The following is a 22,165-nucleotide window of genomic DNA, read 5'->3' as shown; positions in this document are numbered from 1 at the left end:
CACTTAATTATTTGCTCTGATTTGACTTTGGTAATGAAATGCCTTCCCCTGCGCGTTCTCAGGGGGTTACACTGCTGACACCTAGTGGGCAGCCACAATAGGACACTTTGGCGTGTTCAATGATAAACCACTGAGGTGACCATGTCATTGTCGTCTAAACCAGGCCACTTCTGAGAATAAAGAAAAGCTACCAATATGTGACAGACCGTAACCAGGAATGTCCTGGCACACTGTGCCATATAGTGTTTATAAATAAGGAAGGAGGAGAAGGAAGAGGAGGCATAGCACATGACTGGGCTCCATGAGCAGTGACTCAAAGAAAGAATGAAGTTCCAGTTTTCCATAAACCTTACACAGTGTTAAAAACAAAACAAAACAAAAACAATAAGCAGAACAAGCTCCATGCAATACATCTGAAATCCCAGTTTTGAAAAACTTCACAGTACTTCCAAATTTTTCATTTTAAAGAACTTATTCAGGTCTATTTGTTCAAAAGACAAAGAGTGTTTATGGAAGAATTTTGAAGTGGAGTCTATGGACCTCCTCCTAGTGCTACGTCTGGCCAGGTGAGCTCGGCCAGTTACTTCTCGTTCAAAGTGTCTTTATCTGAAAAGGAGGAGGATAATAGCTACCTCATGGGGTGGCTAGGAGTGTAAATGACACAAAGCAGGTATACTATCTGGCACTTAATAAATGTTAACTTTCATTATTTTGCACCACATTTCTTATTCTACATGAGAAGTAAGAACTCTATTGCAATGATGAATAGTGCTCAATTGAAAATGAGAATTATTATTCAAATTCACTGTCTCAACACCTCTTCCATATCAAACTGCAGGATGATTTGTACTTTTTTCTTTGTTACTTTAGTGAGCGTAGATGATTCCCCTTCAAGAAACTCAAAGATCATTGGAAAATTGAGGTAAGAAGGGTGAAGGAGGGGTAGCATCTAGATGAAACGTCTTAGTAAGACAATAGAATTAAGAGCTCACACCTGGATTAGACAAAGCCTTCTTTTATACACACCAAAACCACAACCAATAAAATAAAAATAGATAAATTGGACTTCATCAAAATAAAGTAAAAAAAAATATTTTTGCTACAAACTATATTAATAAGGAAGTGGAAAAAAAGACAACAACCCACAGAATGGGGAAAATAAATGTAAATCACAGATCTGCTAAGGGGCTTATATCCTGAATATATAAATAACTCTTACAACTTAACAACTAAAAGATAACCCAATTAAAAAGTGGTCAAATAGTCTGAAAAGACATGTCTCAAAAAATATATACATGTGGTCAGTAAGCACATAAAAATGTACTCAACATCAGTAGTCATTAGGGAGATGCAAATCAAAACCATAGGAGCTATCACTTCTCACTCATTACAATGCTAAAATGGCAAGCAAAACAAACAAAAGGACAGGTAATAACCAATCCTGTCAATGATGGTAAGAATGTAGTGGAACTCTAAAATGCTAGTGGAAATTTTCAATGGTACAGTTTGGCTGTTTCTCAAAATGTTAATCACAGAATTACCACATGACCCAACATACCAAAAGAAATGAAAACATATTCACTCGAAAACTTGTACACGAATGTTTTTAACAGTATCATTCATAACAGCCCCAAAATGGAAACAACCTAAATGCCCGTAGCTTGTTGAATGGATAAATAAAATGTGGACTATCCACTCAATGAAATGAAGTGTTAATATATGCCACAACATGGATGAACTTGAAAAATTATGCTAAAGTATGTTAAGTGAAACAAACCAGTCACCAAAGACCACCAATCATAAGATTCTACTTATATGACATGTCTGTAGAAGCAGAATAGCATATCTGTAGAAGCAGAAAGCAGAGTACTTGTTGTCTAGGCCTGGGGTGAGAGCGGAAATGGGGCGAGGGGGTTAGAGAGTGACTATTCATTCATGGTTATGAGGTTTTCTTTGGGTTGATGAAATATTCTAAACCATGGTTATGGTTGCATGACTCTGAGTGTACTAAAAACCATTGAATTGTACACTTTAAAGGGGTGAATCATATAGCATTAAATGGCTGAATCATACAGTATCATAGCTCAATAAAGCTATTTGAAAAATTAGAAGTGGGGCAGGACAGGGAGCTAATTTGTTCTGACTCAGCCAGAGCATCACAAGAAAATGCAATTGGTTGCTTGGTCCCATTGGATATCTTCCAGGAAGCCACATGAAATCGCCATGCTTTACGAAGTCTATGAGAAATGGGGAGAAAGAGAAATGACTTATCTGGAGAGTCCTTCTCATCTCCTATGTGTTACTGGTCCACTGCCCCTCTGGGCACTAACTCCCTTATGTGTACAGATGCATTAACAGGGTGTCTGCTGGGAAGCTGGATCTTACACCTTGCACCTCAGGGCTTCATATTGGCCTGGAAGTAGGAGAAGCCACAGCCTCTCGGGTCCAGCCAAGCTGAAAAAAGTGGAGGGTTTGAGCCTGCAGGAGCCATTGATAATGCTGGAGAAGAATTCAGTGGAGAAGCTGCAATTTGTCATAGAATAACTTAGAAAAAAGAAAAGAAAGAAAAAAAGGAGGGAAAACTGGGAGCTGGGGAAACCGATGGTTTCAATTTGTAGGCCCCCGTTTCAAGCTGCAGCCCACAGGGCCAGCACTGGAGAATGAGCTGCAGGGACTTGCATGAAATCGCTTGCAGCTTTTCATCACTGGTTGTCAAAGCTGACCTTAAAGCACTTGGAGAAGATCTGAGCATTCTAGCTTCTGAAGTGTACTGTCTGTCTACTGGGTGAGAAGCTAGTGTTCCAACAGTAGCTACTCATGAGCTGTTCCAACAGTAGCTACATCTGCCCCAGAAGACCAATCTGATGTAAGATTAGTTCAGCAAGCAATTAGTTATGGCAGCCAGAGCAAGTGGAGCCAAGCAAATCCTGGGGGATGGCGGTGGTGGCCCATAAACTAGGTCTAGTAAAAAAACTGCCCCACCCCACCCCAATCATTCCATTCCCTAGCAGGAGGCAAGGGGCCTGCAGGTTCTAACTCCTGATTACTTCTTCAGCTCCACTTATCCAAAACCACATACAGTTCCTGGGAGAAATCTTACCCTCTCTCTTCGAACCTGCATAATTGCAGATACAGCTCCTTTTAACTGGAATAGCCCAGTTCTATCTCCCTTCACTGCCCTTTATCTGGATAATCCATTCTGGTTCTTTAGGACTCAAGGCAGAAGCTTCTCACTTCCTTGCACTCTGGAAGAGGGTTTGTCATAAGACTTATGTTAACCTGTCTCCTCCCACCAGATGGCGAGCTCATCAAAGCAGAGGCTGCCATGCTTATCTTTGAGTTTACAGTGCCTGGCACAAAAGAGCTGCACTTGATTGATAGATGTTGAAATGGGAAGTTTTTCCCACCAGCCTCACAATTTGATTTCCTCAATAAGGAAACATTAATCTCCTTCTTCAAAGTTTCACAGCAAACTCATTTCCTTCAAAGGGTCAGGGTTAAGGAAGACATGCTAAGAAGTCTTGTTGGGAAAGGTGTATCTTGGGAAAGCTTCTTAGTGAAGCAATGCCATGAAATGGTTCAGAATACAAGTTCTAGGGCCAGATGACCTGGGTTCAAACCCAGCTCTACTATGTACTGGCTGTGTGACCTTGGGAAGGTTACTTAACCTTTCTGTGCCTTAATTTCCTTATCTGTAATGTAAGGAAAATAATAAACACAAGTGTTCCAAGTATTAAATGAGTTAATAATCATAAAGTGCTTAGAATGGTTCCTGGCACAAGCTCTAAGTAAGAATTTGTTTGGGGGGGGGGGCAGGGAGAAGAAGGAATGAGAATGAGAATAGCCTTTCTTCATTCATTTAACAAACATGAAGGATTTGCTGGGAATAACAGGAAGGAAAAAATGTTGTTCCAGGAAGAGAATATGATGGTTCAGGAACATATTTTGGGTTGTGCAGATTTCCTGACTGGAACCAAGAGGATGCCGGCATTTAGGGAGTGTCAGGCCAATTGATAAGAAGACGCCTTTAGTTAGATTCTCATAGTTTAATGGAAACAAATTCTTCCTGAGATGCCTATATTGTAATAAGAGCCAAATATCAGTTATTGGTTAACTGAATTCCTGGGGAAAAATTGATTGACAAGACATCGGGGCACCATACGTGATGGACACTTACCTGCCTATAGTTGTACATAGACAAAGAGATTTGCAATGTAAAGGAAAAGAAAAACAAGACAAAACAAAAAAAAAACAGCTTCCACTTGCAAAGCAGGGACTTAAAGGAATTATTCTGGAATTTTAGGTCAGTAGCAAGCTACTGAATTATCCGAAGCTTTTGGTCTAATTATCCGGATGATGGTACTGGCAGTGGAAGCCTGGCCTGCTCTGACCCTCTTTGATGCCAGGTCCCAAGGACCCTGGTGATCCTTGTCATCTGCTCTTGGAAACTCATCTACTCATAGAGTCCAGTGGTAGGAAGGAAAGGCTGATGTCCTGTCCCCAGTGGGTCCCTTATAATTTCAGTGACCATATCCAGTCCGCCCTCATGAGACTAATTGAGGGTGGTGCACCCAACAGGGCAATCTATCACCCAGGGCTTCAGCTGTGCACAGCTGGAAGCAGAGTTTTGAGGGTTTGGTTTTCTGCCCTTTTTACCTTCAGTTTCCGAAAGGCAACTTTTGTCTTAGAAAACCTCCAAAAAGAAACAAGATCAAAACGGACTCTTCTGTGGCTGCACATGATGGAGAGTCATCTCTCTCCTAGAATAGTTTTCAACCGAACGATCAGCACATCTTTCCTCCCGTCCCACAGCATGTGGTGGTAATTGGCTTTATCAGAAAGTATTTGCACAGCACTTCAGGGACTCCAGTATCTGTTGCTTGCCCCTGAGCTCTTGTTTCTTTGTCTGGGCTCAAATTTCTATTCCTTTTTTAGGAAGAAGAAAAAGAAGAAAGCGGTGATAGAGAATTGGTCAGTGCTGTCCAGAAACATGATTTGCTTTCCAAGCCCATAGCTAGCAATTAAGCTGGACGGCCTTGGATTGAGTTCTGGCACATCATACCCCTAAATTGAAAGCCTGAGTCCTGAGCTGGAGTGAAGTCAAAAGCTTTGACCCTGCTTTCAGGACAAAAAAGTTGAACTCTGTTCCTGCTTCCCAAAGTCTTCTGCTGTTTGTAGAGAGACAGGGGCTTGCTGAAGGCTGTGATCGACTCCGGTAGATTTCCTAATACAGGGAGGAGAGGTTAGGCACCATGGTGGTGCCGGTGGGTGGGGTGGGCATGAATGTGAGCTTTGGAATGGGACAGATCTTCACACCAGACTATGGTTAATGTCATGGTCTTACAAGTCTAACGTGAGAACTTCCATAAGGAAATAGGGCTCTTGTAGCAGGGATAAACTGGAAGGCTTGTGATCTTGAGTGTGTGTTAAACATCTCCGAGCCTCTGCAGCTTTATCTATCAAGGTGAAGATTATGACGACGACAAAGACGATGATGATGGTATGATACCCATCTTAAAGATACTTTTAAGATTAAGCGGCATAACATGTAACAGAAAGGAAAATGCTTAGTACCTAGTGGATACTGGAGGAGTGTTAGATTCATTTTCTCTCAAAGAGATTATGAACGCCATACTGGTAGAATCCCGTTGTGCTCACATAACGCCCACGCAATTTCTTGTCCACAACACACCCTAAATCAACGAATTGGGTGGCTGAAGTAAGACAGCCTGGTGGTTAAAACGAAATATATAATCTTACTCTAACTACCCACATTATCACCAGTCACCATGCTTCAGAAAATGAGTCACAAGGCTAGTTGAGCCCAGACTAATGTGGCTGAGCTAACAACTGTAACTTCCATATTCTTTCCTGTCCCTTCCAGGGACTGACAACCCCACCCTCTTCCACAGCTGTCACTTGTTCTAGGAATGTCTAGTAGGACAGTTGTTGTTCTCATCTCTCTGAAATTACTCTTCCTTTTCTTTCTTTCCTTAACAAAATTCCTATTCCCTTAGGGTGACTTTGACATTGGAATTCATGGAACATTGATTCTCACTACAGTGGGTGGATAATATGTGCTGCTATTGGGAAAAGGTCGCTTGGTTAGCCCAGAAGCTTGCTGGTAGACATTCAGGCAGTTTGATTAAATGGAAGTGACAGATATGAGCTAGTGAGATGTGGGGAGGTATCATGGGCCAGAGATTTCCAACCTTCCCCTCTAATTGGGCTTTGAGAACGTGGATGGATGTGGAGAAAGCAGGATTGTGACCTTTTTCCATAACTCATTCTCAGGGAGCCCACTTGCATGCCAGTGAATCAACTCCCATTTTCTGTGACTCAACCCAGGTAAATCGGTTCGCTTTCAAGGCTCCTGCCGGCTTTACATTGTCTCCAACACCAAATGCCTAGTTGAGTTGGAAAACTGTATTTATCAGCTTGGGCTGCCAGAACTAAATACCATATACCAGGTCACTTGAACAAGAGAAATTTATATTTCCACAGTTCTGGAGGCTGGGAAGTCCAAGACCAACGGTCTGAGTGATTAAGTTTATGGTAAGAGCTCTCTTTCTGGCTTGTAGATGGCCGCCTCTTGCTGTGTCCTCATATGGCCTTTCTCCTGTGTACACACACATGAAAGAGAATGAGATCTCTAGTGTCTCTTCTGAGGATACTGATCCTATTAGATCAGGGACGCACCCTTTTGACTCCGCTTACACTTAATTACCTCCTAAAGACCAATCTCCAAAGATAGTCACATTGGAGGTTAGAGCTCCAACATATGACTGTTGAGGGGATACAATTCAGTTGATAGCAGAAAACTTCAGGAAGTGTTTTGCCACTGCCTGCCTAGCTCCTGACTTCCTGTGATGTAGTTAGTTGCTACCTCTAGAAGAACTTGTTCTTTTTGCCATCTCTACCTGCAGAGCCTGAGTTTTCTTAGGTACTTGACTAACACAGAAGAATCTATTTGTCAATATCCCTCATCTGGAAGGCTTTTCTTTCAGGTAGCTCTTGATTTCTGAGATCCGTTGCTTTGTTACAAGACAAAGTTTTGTACCCCATAATGATATATCAGTCAAGATTCTCAGCCTTCAGCTAAAGGAGGATTTTTGATGAAATGCTGGACAGATTCTCCAAAGGACCTTCTATATTAAATCACTGAAACTGACCATTCATTCCTGAATCCTTTACCACAGAGCTGAAGAAACCGCCCAGTAGCTCACTAGCCTGGTGACAGTTGAAACAGAGGCCAGCAAGCATTCCTGTTGCTAACCGATCTGCAAGGGTGCCTCAAAGGAGAGAGTTAGTTTCCTAACCTCCACAGCTAGTTTTCCCCCAGTCTTTTAGGGAAGTTGGGGTCCAGATAAAATTTCTACCTCTTTAACATGGACCGGATGCTAGCCATGCTGACCCCCAGCTACCTGACAATCTACTGGCCTGGAATCCCACAACCAGCAGGCAATGCTTTCCTTTGTTTCACAAGTTGACTTCTTCTCCTCCATGACAGACAGATGAGAGAGATTTCTGAAGGGAAAAACAATGTGGATAAGAGACAATTGGTGAACAATGGATGTGGAAGTCCAGGGTAGCACAATATGTGTGGATCCCCAAAATTTGTGAGGCTGGAAGTGGGAGGATAATGAGTTAGAAAACAGGTCCTGTTTCTGAGGTATTTACCAAATAACTCATCTCAAGTATAAGAGAAAGTCTCTTACAGTGATACAGCTTTTTGATCATTGAAACTGCTTGGATGGATTATATAAGTTTTGTCTTTTTTAAAATTTATTTTGGTTCTCTTGATATATAATTGATGAATAACATTACATCAGTTTCAGGTGTACAACATAATGATTCAATATCTTTATAGTTTGTGAAATGGTCACCACAATAAATCTAGTTAGTGTCTATCACCACACATAATTACATATTTTGTGTGTGTGATGAGAGTTTTCAAGAATTACTCTATTAGCAACTTTCAAATATACAATACCATGTTATTAACTATAGTTACTATGCTATATAAATCCCCAGGACTTACTTATTTTATAAGAAGTTTGTAACTTTTGACCACCTCTACCCATTTCACCCAGCTCTTATCCCTCACCTCTGGCAACCACCAATCTGTACTCTGTGTCTATCAGTCTGTGTTTTTGTTTGTTTGTTTTAGATTCCACATATAAGTGAGGTTATACAGTACCATGTTTCCCTGAAAATAAGACCTAGCTGGACCATCAGCTTTAATGCGTCTTTTGGAGCAAAAATTAATATAAGGCCCTGTCTTATTTTAATATAATATAGGAGCGAGTCTTATATTATATAATATAATATAATACCAGATCTTATATTAATTTTTGCTCCAAAAGATGCATTAAAGCTGATTGTCCAGCTAGGTCTTATTTTCGGGGAAACATGGTATTTATCTTTTCTGACTTATCTCACTTAGCATAATGCCCTCAAGGTCCATCCATGTTGTTGCAAATGGCAAGATTTCCTTCATTTAAAAAAAAAATATTTTTATTACAAATATAGCCAACATACAATATTATATCAGTTTGAGGTATACACCATAGTTATTCAACATCTATGTATCTAAAGAAGTGATCACCATGATAAGTCCAGCAACCATCTGACACCATACCATGCTAGCACAATATTATTGACTATATTCCCCTGTGTGTATATGTGTGTGTGTGTATATGTATGTATATATATATATATATATTATACAATTTGAGAAGTGATCCCCCTGACTAGTCTAGCACCCACCTGGCACTATGCATAATTATTACTATATTATTGACTATATTACCTATGCTTTATTTTACATCCCCATAACTATTTTGTAACTACCAATCTGTATTTCTCAATCCCTTCACCCTTTTCAATCTGTCCCCAACCCCTCCCATCTATCACCCCAATAAATCTAGAACCCATCTGACACCATGCATAGTTATTACAATATTACTTACTATATTCCTTGAGCTATACCCTACATCTCCATGACTACTTTACAACAACCAATTTGTACTTCTTAATCCTTTCTCCATTTTTAACCCACACCCCAACTTCCCACCCATCTGGCAATCATCAAAATGTCTTCTGTATCCCTGAGTTTGTTTCTGTTTTGTTTTGTTTATTTTGTTCTTTAGTTTCCATATATATGTGAAATACATTGCATCTGTCTTTCTCTGTCTGACACCACTCAGCACAATACCTTCCAGGTCCATCCATGCCACTGCAGATGGCAAGAACCCATTCCTTTCCATGGGCAAACAATAGTGTATTGTATATATGTATCACCTCCTCTTTATCTATTCTTCCATTGAGGACGACAGCATTCACATTTTAGCCATTGTAAACAATGCTGCTATGAACATATGGATGCACAGGTCCCCTTGAAGTAGCATTTTGGGCTTCTTTGGATAAATACCCAGAAATAAGATTACTGGGTTCTTCTTAGTCTCTTGTTATAGCTTTGTTTTGAAGTCTATTTTGTCTGGAATAACTATTGCTACCCTATCTTGTTGAAATTTATTTTAGTGTTTATTTATATTAATTAATTAATTAATTAATTAACTTATTTTTTCCATTCCTTTACTTTCCATCTCTGTGTGTCTTTCAATTTGAATTGAGTCTTTTGAAGGGTTTTGGTTTCTTATCCATTCAGCCCTCCTATGTCTTTTGATTGGAGCATTTAATCCATTTACAATTGAAAGTAATTGTTGAAAGATATGTAGTTATTGCCATTTTATTATTCATATTTTTTATCCTTTTTTTTTCCATCTTAAAGAAGTCCTTCTAAGATTGCTTGTAATACTAGTTTAGTAGTGATGAACTCCTTTAGCTTTTTCTTATCTGGGAAGCTCCTTATCTGTCCTTCAATTTTAAATGATAGCTTTGCTATGTAGAGCATCCTTGGTTGTAGGTCCTTGCTTTTCATCATGTCAAATATTTTGTGCCAATCCCTTCTGACCTGCAAAGTTTCTGCTCAGAAATCAGCTGACTATTTTATGGGGGCTCCCTTATAAGTTACTAGTTGCTTTTCTCTTGCTGCTTTTAGGACTCTCTCTTTGTCTTTAACCATTGCCATTTTAATTATAATGTGTTTTGTGAGGGCCTGTTTGGGTTCATCTTTTTTGGGACTCTCTGCATTTCCTGGACTTTTATGTTTATTTCCTTCACCAGGTTAAGAAAATTTTCAGTCATTAATTCTTCAAATAATTTCTCAATCCCTTGCTCTCTCTCTCTTCTCCTTCTGATACCTCTCTGAGGCGAATGTTGTTAGGCTTGATGTTGTACCAGACGTCGCTTAAACTATCCTCATATTTTTGGAGTCTTTTTGCTGTTCCAATTGGGTGGTTTTTCTATCTTGTCTTCCAAATCACTGATTCATTTTACTTCATCTAGTCTGATGGTGATGCCTTCTAGTGCATTTTTCATTTCAGTTATTATATTCTTCACTTTTGACAAGTTCTTTTTTTATGATTTCTATGTGGGTTTTTTTATGCTTACTATCTCTCTGTTGAAGTTCTTACTATTTTTCTTGAGCATCCTTATAAGCATTGTTTTAACTCTGTCTTTGGCAGGTTGTTTGCTCCATTTCATTTAGTTCTTTTTCTGGAGTTTTCTCCTGTTCTTTCATTTGGGACATATTTCTTTGTTTCCTCATTTTGGCTGCCTCTCTGTGTTTATTTCTAAGTATTAGGTAGACCTGTTATGTCTCCCAGTCTAGTCTGGGTGGCTTTATGGAGTAGGTGCCCTATGGGGCCCTGGCAGTCTTCCTGGTCGCCTATGCTGAATGCTCCAGGAGTGTCCTTTGTGTGGGTTGTGTGTGCCTCCCTGTTATATTTGAGTTTTGATTGCTATTGGCATGTCAGTGTGTGGAATTGGCCCTCAGGCAAATTGGCTATGGGGTTTGGCCACCTCCATAGCTTACAGGCTACTGTTTGGGGGACTTATCCCACTAAGTGGGATTCATCCCAGTAGGCTCTGGTGCCTGTCGAGACCACCCTTCGTGTGTGCTAATTGTGGGGCTAATTGGGCCGTGCTCTGCTGTGATCTGAAGCCAAACTCCAAGTATGTTGGTCCTGGGGTCTCTTGGGAGAGGCTCCAGTGTAGACCCAGTTCACCCACTGCTTGTGACCAGCTAGGGACTACATGGTAGGAGCTACAAAGTGATATGTGGTTTTTTGCTGCCTGTGCTAAAGTTGGAGGCACATAGGAGAGGCCACGCTGTGAACCAAGGATGGCTGCCACCAGTACCAGGCCTGGGTTAGCTCCACAAAAAGCCAGGGCACCCTGAGGTCTGCTGCCACCTGTTGGCTCCCTTAAGGTTCAGACGCTGATAAAGCCTGGTGCAGTATTTGAGTTGGGTGGGTCTCAGGGAGTCATTAGAGTGATAAGATTTGTGGTCACCACATTAGTTACACTCTGTTTTGGTGCCAATGCTGAGCCTGGAGCTACTCAGCAATAGTCTCAGAGGACACTGAGGCCAGTCGCCACCCACATTGGGCCGGAGGACTTGGATAGTTTTCCATAAAGAGTGCAATGTGGGTGGGGCTGTCTGCTTGTGAGAAAGTGCTTCCGGCATTGGGAGGGGAGTTCACCAGACCAATCAGATTCAGATTTGGCCTGTGGGGGCAGGCTCAACATAGGAAAGATGGCACCTGCCTGCCTGCCAGATGCACAGGAGGAGGCCTCCTCATAGGGAAAAATGGCGACTGTCCACCAGCCCTTGCTCTGAAGCCATACACCTCAGTCAGCACCCCCATATGCTTTTGACACCCCCCAAGTCACCACCCCTCTGCCAGACCCAGGGTGAGTACCTGTGAGTGAGTGGTTTGTGCACAGTCCCTTTAAGAGGACGTCTGGGTTTCCTGAAGCCTTCTATCCTACCTAGATGGTCGGAATCCCCACTGTTTTTCACAGCCAGATGTTGTGGGGACTCCTCTTCCCGGCACCAGTACTCTGAGCTCGTGAGCCTGGTGTGGGGCTGGGGACACTCACTCCTCTGGTGGGGAACCTCCACAACTGAGATACCACTCCTGATTCTCAACCACCACACGGAGGTTTGGGACTGCCTGTTTCATGTCTCTGGCCCTGCTATCAGTCTCAACGTGGCTTCTTCTTTACACCCTAAGTTATAAAACTTCTGTTCAGTTAGGCTTCAGATGGTTCTCCAGGCTAAATTATAGGCTCTATAATTTAGTTGTAATTTTAATGTGTTCATGGAAGGAAGCAGGCACAGTGTTTATGTACTCCACCATCTTGAACCTCTTTCCTTCTTTTCAAATGACTGAATAATATGAATAATATTCCATTTTGTGTGTGTGTGTGTGTGTCCATGTAGGTTCATCTATTGATGAACACTTAGGTTGCTTCCATATCTTGGCTATTGTAAATAATGTTGCAATGTTCACGGGGATGCATATATCTTTCAAATTAGTGTTTTCCTTCCCTTTAGATAAATACCTAGAAGTGGAATTGCTGGATCAATTTTTGTTTTTAGGAAACTTCACACTATTTTTCATAGGGGCTACACCAATTTACAATCCTACCAACAGTGCCCAAATGTTCCCTTTTCTCCACATCATCACCAACACTTGTTATTTCTTTTCTATTCTTTTTTGTTGTTGATGATAATAGCCACATTCTATAATAACAGATATGAGGTAATATCTCTTTGTGGTTTTGATTTGCAGTTCCCTGATGATTAGTGATGTTGAGTACCTTTTCATGTACCTGTTGGCCATTTGTATGTCTTCTTTGGAAAAATGTCTATTCAAATCCTCTGCCCATATTTTTGTCAAATTGTTGTTTTTGCTACTGAGTTGTATGAGTTCTTTATATATTTCTTATATTAACCCTTTATCAGGTATATGATGTACAAATATTTTCTCTCACTCATTAGATTGTCTTTTTATTGTGTTGATGGTTTCCTTTGCTGTACAGAAACTTTCTAGTTTGATGTAGTCTCACTTGTTTATTTTTGCTTTTGTTGTCGTTTCTTTTGGTGTCAAATCCAAAAAAATTATCATCGAGACTGATGTCAAGCTTACTATCTATGTTTTTTTTCTAGGAGTTTTATGGTTTCAGGTCTTATGTTTAAGTCTTCAACCCATTTGGGATCATGTCTTATTGTAGGCAAATGAATACGTAGACATGATTCTTAGCCTAAAGTCATTATTACTACCACTCAGGTAAGATAGATTTTAGTCAAACTCAGAATGTTCTCTGTGAGGTTAAAAAAAAAAGGAATCCTGGGACACAAGAAAGTAGGGGCAAAGGTGAAATTCAGGGCCCAGACATTGTCTCTACCTTCTCCCCAATCAGGGGTATGACCAAACCAATGTTGAATTTGATCCAAGAACAAAGAGCACACTAGGTTTTTAAATCCCTTAAGCAGAAGTCACTGTTAGAGCAATTTTATATAGAATAGTAGAACAAGCTCTGAGGATCAAGACAAGTAGGGTACCAAAAATGGGGCTATTTTGTCAACTCTGGCAGGAAACACATTGAATGGAGTAAGTGACTGACTCTGGGATCAATAGGAAACTAAAAAGCCGGGGGAATCAGCCACAAGATACATTGCATGTGCTCCTTCTATGACAGCCAACTGCATTCCATTGCGTTTAGTGTCCATCTGCGTTCACACACTGTGTGTGTGTGTGTGTGTGTGTGTGTGTGTGTGTGGTGGGGGAAGGAGACTGAGAATGTAGGGTGGATGTATGTGATCTTCTCACACCAATTAAGCCCACTTGCAATGAATTAGGTACCCATATCCGCGTACTCATACTGCATCCCTTTTTACTAAGAAATATGCTAAATTATGTGATCCTAGTGTCTTCTATCCCTTTTGAAAAACATCTGTATTGTATTTACCCAACAAAAGAGAAGAGGAATTTAGTTAGTTTTAAGAGAAGTAAGACATAAAGGCTTGGGGAAATGTGGGGAAGAGCCCCTGCTGGAATAAGTTGTAAATACCTTTGTGTTAGTCTAGGGGTAGAAGGGATGGATTTCTTCATCAGGATCTTCACTTATGTGGCAGTTCATAATGTAGAGCCCCAGAACTCGTTCAATTTAACAATTATTAACTGAACTACTCTTCCACAGGCACATACTCCAGAATAAAAAGGCAAAAGGGAGAAAGCATAGGGGGAAAATGAGACAGAAGAACACAGAGGGAAATCAGGACTCCCCCACCAAAAGAAAATTGTTCCAGTATAATTTTCTTTAACTTTGAAAAACAATTTCAGATGGCAAAACCCTCAGAGTACTCTGAGATATTAAGAATAACAGGTAAGTCTTCTGTCTTATATTAGTCATGAAGCCCTTCTTTATCACACAGCAATGCCATTGCAACCATGTGGCTTCCAAGGTCACAGTGACAGGGGGAGAGAGTATGGAAGTGTACCTGCACTTAATTGCCTTAGTCTAGAAATCACATATCACTTCCATTCACCTTCTGGAAAAAAACTGTCACATGTCCCCCAACTGACTACAAAAGAAGCTGGGAAAAATAGCCCTCCTGTGTGCTCAGAAAGATGAAATGATTTTGGTGAACACATAACATTGTCTCTACCACACCGGTACAGTAAGCTCTAATTAGACTGAACGTATTGTTGCATGAGTGCTCATCCAACCGTCGTTGAATGGTTGATTTGTAAATATTTTCCCATGGGATCCACTCAGGTGAAATGAAAGACACCCTAGAGAATGTGGTGAGGCAATGAAGGGGGATGAATGAAGCCATTTCCTGCATATAAGTTCAACCTATCCAAAAACCTTAGTTACAGCTGTAGAGGCTTGTGAAAAACTCCTAGACATGAAATAAGCCAGATTAGAAAGGTAAGAATAGCCAGTATGTGAGCTATAAATGTGCAAAATTCTGGTCAGAAACTTCCCTTTACGTAGTTGGTTTTTAAGAGGGCACAGAAATTTACCTGGGAGTAAGTCCATCACGATGTTAAATGGGGTTTTTCTAATTGATTCTGAATTTTGGCAGAGGTCACAAATTTTAGGACTGTGAGAGATAAGTGCCCTTAGTCCAAACAGAGGTGTTAGACAAAACCCCTGCAGGTCTTGCTAAGGGTAACCTAACTGCCAAATCACATCCCTTAGCAACCTATATAAGAGGCACTCCGGCCCATCACCAGTGAGAACAACTCAGAGATAGGCCTGTCTGCCAGCTGGAAGACAGATGTTTCACCCCCTGACTGAAGGTTTACAGAGCTGAAGATTTATCATTCCCATGGGATTGGGAAGTTGAAGTGCAAAAAAATAAAATCTTCAGAGTGTTCAATATTTTAAATTTGGGATTCAAAGATCACACTTGTGCCTGAACCTTAGCAAGGGATCACTGGGAGATCAGCTAGCGCCATGACAATGGGAAAGCAGGGAGAGCAAGGAGGAACAAGGGACACAGTGGTGAGGAAAGTGGCCACCTGAGTCGCCATGAGTCAGATGAATCACATTGAAAGAATTGACCATCAGGGGCTTTACTGCATGGGCAGGAAATGAGGGGCATCCAGGGAAGGCATCACCTGCATGAAGTACACCAGGAGCAGGGGTTGGGTGGGAGGTCGTCCAAACGACCCACCAGAATGCCTCAAACAGAAGGAGTGTTGGCATCAGGTGGAAGAAAAGACATTCCACCATTAAGAGATAATTTCATAGAGTTCCATCTGAGTTAAAAGACCTGCCTTACTTCACTGCTAGTCCCTCCTCCCTCTAAATGCAATAAAGAAAATGGCAGAAACAGACAGGAAGAAGCAGGACAGGAGAAGAAAGTAGACCACACTGACCTGTTGTATTGTTAGTGTGCAGAATCACAGGTTGGGCTCCCACTAGGGTAAGAGGAGAAGTTTCAACTGAATTAGAGACTAAAGTTTTGATAGTAGATTGGGCTGGACTTTTTAAATTTTTATTTTTAAATTAATATATAATAAAAATTGGCCATTTTGGGTGTACAGCTGGATGAATTTTAACACATATATTGATTCACATAACCAACAAGACAATGAGGTTACTTTCTTAGTGCTCTCCCTTTGTGCGCTCGTTTGTCAATCCCTCCTCCATCCCTAACCCCTGGAAACCACAGATCTCTCCTCTGCCACAGTTTTCCCTTTTTTTGGAAAATGTCATAGAAGTGGAAAAATGTAACCATTTGAGATTAGTCTTTTGCATTCAACATAATGCTTTGAGATTCCTCCAAGTTGTTCATCTCTGTAGTGATTTCTTTTTTATTGCTGAGAAGTATTTAATGTTTTGCACGCACAGCTTGGCCTGTGCCACTTATCCTCAGCCCAGAATTCACTGTTCAGTAACTTCTTCACACAACGGACTGGATTTTTGAAGCATACCTCCTTCACAGCGAGCACAGTGTTAAGAAGCACCACCAGCAGAGGGAGCTGGAGGGGCATTGCGCTCTCTGGTTCTAGCTGTTGCATTTTGGGTTTTTTCTTGTTCCTGCTGCTCCATTAGTCAGGAACATGGTCAGCATCAGTCAGCAGCATGGGTACATAAAGACATCTCTTGGTGCCCTTTCCAGCCGTGCACGCTGAGGAAGCAGTCTCTCAGCAACCTCGCAGTCCTGTTCTGAGCCAGTCCTCGCCACATGGACACTGTGCACTCCAAGCGTCCTGCCCATGGTGGCACTCCACATGTTCCCTTCCCCCTCCCCCACACCTGCACACCAAAGCATTGTTCCCCAAAGCGCTCATAACATGGATGCCATGTACTCCAGACGTCATACCCGTAGTCATGCCCTAATTCATGCGGCAAGTCTTTCCACCACTCACGGTTTGTCATGTTCTGGTGGTCTGCTTGCTGCTTTCCAGCAGCCGTGGACTAGCTCTGGTGCAGACAACCAGGAGAACTTTCAGTGGGCAGCGCCACACCTTCTCCAACCACGTCTGGAGCCCAGACTGGGGAGGGCATCCTTCCAAGTGTCTCTTCCCACTCTCCTCCAGCCTGAAGATACTCTTTGAAGTTCTATTTACCTATTTATATTCACTCCCTCATAGCCAAATAATTATTTACACTAAAATTTCTCTGTTAAACCTGTGTGGTTTCTGTCTCTTGATTGGACCTAAACTGATATACACTGGTTGAAAGTCATTGAGTTGTTTCCGGGTATTTACGATTATGAATAGAGCTGCTATAAACATTCAGGTACAGGTTTTGTGTGTGTGTAAACATAAGTTTTCATTTCTCTGAGCTGGGCATCTAGGAATGACATTTCTAGGGTACACAGCAAGTGGGTATTTCACTTTCTAAGGAATTGCTGAGCTGTTTTGCAGATGGCTGGACCATTTTGCACTCCCATCAGTTCATGAGAGTTCCAGTTGCTCCACATTATCATCTGCATTTAGTACTGTCAGATTTATTTTTTTGTTTGTTTTTTGGACACTGTAGTTTGTAGTTTTAATTTGCATTTTTCCTAATAGATAATGATATTGCACTGTTTTTTCATGTAGTTATTTGCCATCTGTATATCGTATTCAGTGAATTGTCTATTCAAGTGTTTCACTCTTTAAAATTGGGTAGCTTTTTATTATTGTATTTAGAGAGGTCATTACATTTGCTGAATATGTGATTTTCAAATATTTTCTAAAGTTTAAAGCTTATTTTATCATTCTTTTAAAAGTATTTCTCAGAAGAAAAGATTTTAATTTTGTCAAAATCCAATTTATCAATCCTTTTTCTTATAGATCACGCGTTTGGTGTCATGTCTAAGAACTCTGCCTAATCTCAGGTCATGCTTTCTTCTAAAAGTTTTATAGGTTTAAGTTTTCATTTAGATCTATAGCTGTCTATTTTGAGTTAATATTTGTATAAGGCACAAGTTCATCTTATTTCCAATTGTTCCAACACCATTTATTTAAAACTATCCATTCTTCACTGAATTCTCTTTGAAACTTTATCAAGAATCAACAGGTTACATTTGTGTTGGTGTGTTTTTGCACTCTTGACTCTGTTTCATTGATCTATCACTTTGCCTGTGTTATCACACAGTCTTGATTTTTGTAAATCTTATTCATTTATAGAATTAAGTAGCGTAACTGCTCCAACTTTATTTACTTTTTCAAGTTGTTTTGGTATTTCTAAGTCATTTGTTTTTCCATATAAGTTTTAGAATCAGTTTGCCTGTCGCTACAAAATCCCTGCTTGAATATTGATTGGAACTGTATGAAACTTCTAAATAAATTTGTGAAGAATTGTTGATATGAGACTATGTTGCATCTTCATGTCAATAAACATGCTATGCAGTTCCATTTATTTAATCATTATTTTACTTCTTTCATAATTATTTTGTAGATTTCAGCATACAGAACAACTACATCTTCCGTTGATTTACACCTAAGTAATTCTTTTTTGTTGTTGGTTTGGAATTATTGTAAATAGAAGTACTTTTCAAGTTTTGGCTTTGAACTATTTACTGCTAGAGACAGAGATATGTTTGCTGTTTTTGTGTTAATCTTGTATCTTTAAATCTTGCTAGTTATTTATTAGTCCTAGAAATTTTGTTTGTACTTTCTTGGATTTTCTACGTAGAAAATCATGTGTCACGAATAAGGACTGTTTTATTTCTTCCTTTCAAACTGCAAGCATTTTATTTTTCTTGCTTTATTGCACTGATGAAGACTTTTAGTACAAACTTTAATAGGGGGAATCATATAATCTCTCACCATCTATATAATTTTAGCTGTAGTTTTGTTGTAGATCCCTTAATCGCGGTAAGTTTCTTTCTATTCTTAGTTTATTGAGAGTTTTTATGATGAATGGATGGAAAATTTTGTCAAATGCCTTTTGGAATCAGTTGATATGATCATGTGGATTTTCTTCTTTAGACTGTTAATATGAACTATTACATTGAAAAAAAATTTGAATGTTAAACCTGCCTTGCATACCTAGGATAAACTCCACTTGTTTATGGTATATTATATTTCTATATTGCTGGATTCTATTTGCTAATATTTTCTTGAATATTTTCGTGCCAATGTTTATGAAGAATGTCTGTAGTTTTCATTTTTTATACTTTGGTTTTGGTATTAGAAAAATTCTGGTCACATAAAATAACTTTGGAAATGTTCCCTCATCTTCTATTTTTGGGAAGAAATTTTGTGAAATTAATATTGTTTTTTCTTGAAAGGTTTGGTAGAATTAAGCAGTGAAAATATCTGGGTCTGGAGATATCTTTTTTGGAAATTTTAAACTAAGAATTTGATTTCCTTATTAGTTATGCACAGTTCAGGTTATCTGTTTTATCTGGGGTGTACTTTGATATCTCATGGGCTTTTGAGAATGTGTTTATTTTACTTAGGTTATCAAATATGTGTCCATATAGTAATCCATAGTATTCCCTTATTATCCTTGTAAGATGTGCAGGATCTGTAGTGTTACTTTTTTTCATTCCTGATACTGGTAATCTGTCTTTCCTCTTTTGTTTCTTGATCTTTCTTGGTAGAGATTCATCAATTTTACTGATCTTTTAAAAAAACAAGCTTTTGTTATCAATTTCCTCATTTTTTTTCTGTGTTCAGTATAACCAATTTCTGTTCTTATCTTTATTTCCTTCCTTCTACTTAACAAAGTGGGAGTTTGATTACTAATTTATTTTCCTTTTCTAATATAAGCACTTAATGCTAAATTTCCTCTTAAGTATGGCTTTAGCCTCATCCTGCAAATTTTGATATGTTGCATTTTCATTTTCATTCAGTTCCAAATATTACATAATTTCCCTTGAGACTTCCTCTTTCACCCAGGGATTATTTAGAAATGTGCTGTTTAATTTCCCAAGTGTTTTGAAATGTTTCTGTCATCTTTCTGTTATTAATTTCTAGTCTAAATCCATTATAAATAGAGAACATATTTTGTATAATCGTCTTATTTTGTTAATGTTTGTTTTATGACTTAGGATATGACTTATCTTAGAAAATATTCTATATGCACATCAAAAGCATGTATATTCTGCAGTTGTTGGGTGGAGTGTTCTATAATTCTCAAGTAAATCTCACAATTACCAATTAAGTGGTATTATTCAGTTCTTCTATATCTTTGCTGATTTTCTGTTTACTAATTTTATCAATATCTGAAAGAAGAATACTAGTTTCTAACTATAAGTGTGCATTTGTCTATTTCTTCTTTTAGTTCTGACAGTTTTTACTTCATATGTTTTTAAGCTCTGTTGATTAGTACATACACATTTAAGGTTGTTATGCCTCCTTGGCAAATGTATCCTTTTGTCATAATGGGATATTGGCTTTCCTCCCTGGTAATTTTCTGTGCTCTGAAGTCTTCTTAAGCTGATGTTAATATAGGCATTCTAACTTTCCTTTAATTAATATTCACATAATACATTTTAATCTAAACCTTTACTTTTAACCTATCCATATCATTATATTTGAAATGTGTTTATTGTAGTTGCAATATAGTTGGATCACTTTTTAAAAATTCATTCTAATAATCTTGGTCTTTCAATTATTAATGGTTACACATTTTACATTTAATATGGTTATTGATATGTTTGGATTTATACCTACTATTTTATTATTGATTTCCTTAATTTTTTGGTTCTGTTTTCCTTTTTCTTCCTTCTTTTGGTTTATTTGAACATTGTTGTTATTCCATTTTAATCTGCTTATCATATTTTAACAAAATGTTTTATATACCCCACTCTGAAGTGTACTTCCTGCAATTGCTTCCTTCTCTACAGACAAATGGTAACAGCAAAGAAAAAACATGAATAAAGATTTGTCATGCCTTTTGGGGACCATAGTTCCTGTATTACAGTGAGCAATCCCCCTTCCTCAGAGATGTAGGCACTTGGGCGCCCCCTTTGCTGCTGCTTTTGTCGGTGCCACTGTCATCATCATAGAATTACATAGGAACTGGGTGTGAAAGGACATAGAAAGGAAAAACTATGGGAATGTTAGAAAACATTTTCCCCAGTTTTCAAGGAAGAATTAGAGGGTTTCTTCTGGAACTTCTTCTGTTCTCATTCATGTCCACTTCTGGGTGACTACAGTGGGTCTAAGCCAGGGGATATTGGAGGAAAATAAAACCATGGAACTTTGAATTCCTGTTTTGTCTAATCTTCTTGCTTCCATTTACTTTTAAGAATCCTTATACTATTTTTCTATGCATTTTGTCCAGGTTTTATAGCTGTAATGACTGGGAGAGATAGGGTACATATGCTTACTTAACCTTACCTATCAATGTGATCTGAAAATAACATAGATAGTAAATATAGATATTAAAACCCAGAAGTGACCAGGAAAGCTGTGAGATCTGCCTGGATATCATCCAGGGTGAGTAGGAGTACTCTGTCTACACTGTATGTTAGAGGGAGGGTGACCATTATCCAAACTAGAGCACATTACCAGAGTGAGAAATTCACTTGGACTATAAAAGTTATAGTTGGACAATGGGTGTAAACAAGGAACCAGAACATATTGTCACCTTATTTAGAAAACATGGTGGGAAGATAATACTCCTTTCTCATTGTATTCCTCTGAGTTCAATTGTTTAATTACCATCAGCCTCCTATATACAGAAAATTTGTTTTGGTTGTCCACTTTGTTATGATTGATTTACATGTAAGAAACATAAATAAACCTTTGTCTGAAATGCTAATTTGTTATCTTCAGTGTGCCTACTAACCTGGAGAGAGTGTATTCCATAAATGTTAGACCTAGATGGCTCCTCTTTTGTGTATGTATAAACCTGAGGCTCAGTTCGAATTTCTGTTAAGCTCAGAACAGAACTCTGGACCACTGGATAGATCAGTTGTAGCAGTATTTATGTTAGAATAAAATAAACCTGGATAAGTTGGCCAAAAGAGGTTTCTGAGTCTTAGATCTCAGAGAATAGCTGGCAGGAAAACTAGGGATTCTGGCCATCACCATAGCATAATGGCACAATGACAGTGTGGGTTCTTCCCCCACTGAGACCCTACAATGAGTCTACCCACAAGAAACTTCCTCCAGGAATAATTTATACCCTTTAACTCATCTTTAACTTTATCACTGGAATTCCCAACAAGGATGTTGCCTAGTGCCAAAGCCACAGTGGTTTTTATGATGTGGGCACCTCTGTGAAAAAAGAGCTGCCGAGCATTTCATGCAGGCTCCAATCAGTGGCCAGATGACAATGACTTTTA

This window comes from Rhinolophus sinicus, linkage group LG05 (genome assembly GCF_036562045.2).
Source record: "Rhinolophus sinicus isolate RSC01 linkage group LG05, ASM3656204v1, whole genome shotgun sequence".
Classification (NCBI taxonomy): domain Eukaryota; kingdom Metazoa; phylum Chordata; class Mammalia; order Chiroptera; family Rhinolophidae; genus Rhinolophus; species Rhinolophus sinicus.
The sequence above is the reverse complement of the archived record's forward strand: the minus strand, read 5'-3'. Positions refer to the sequence as shown.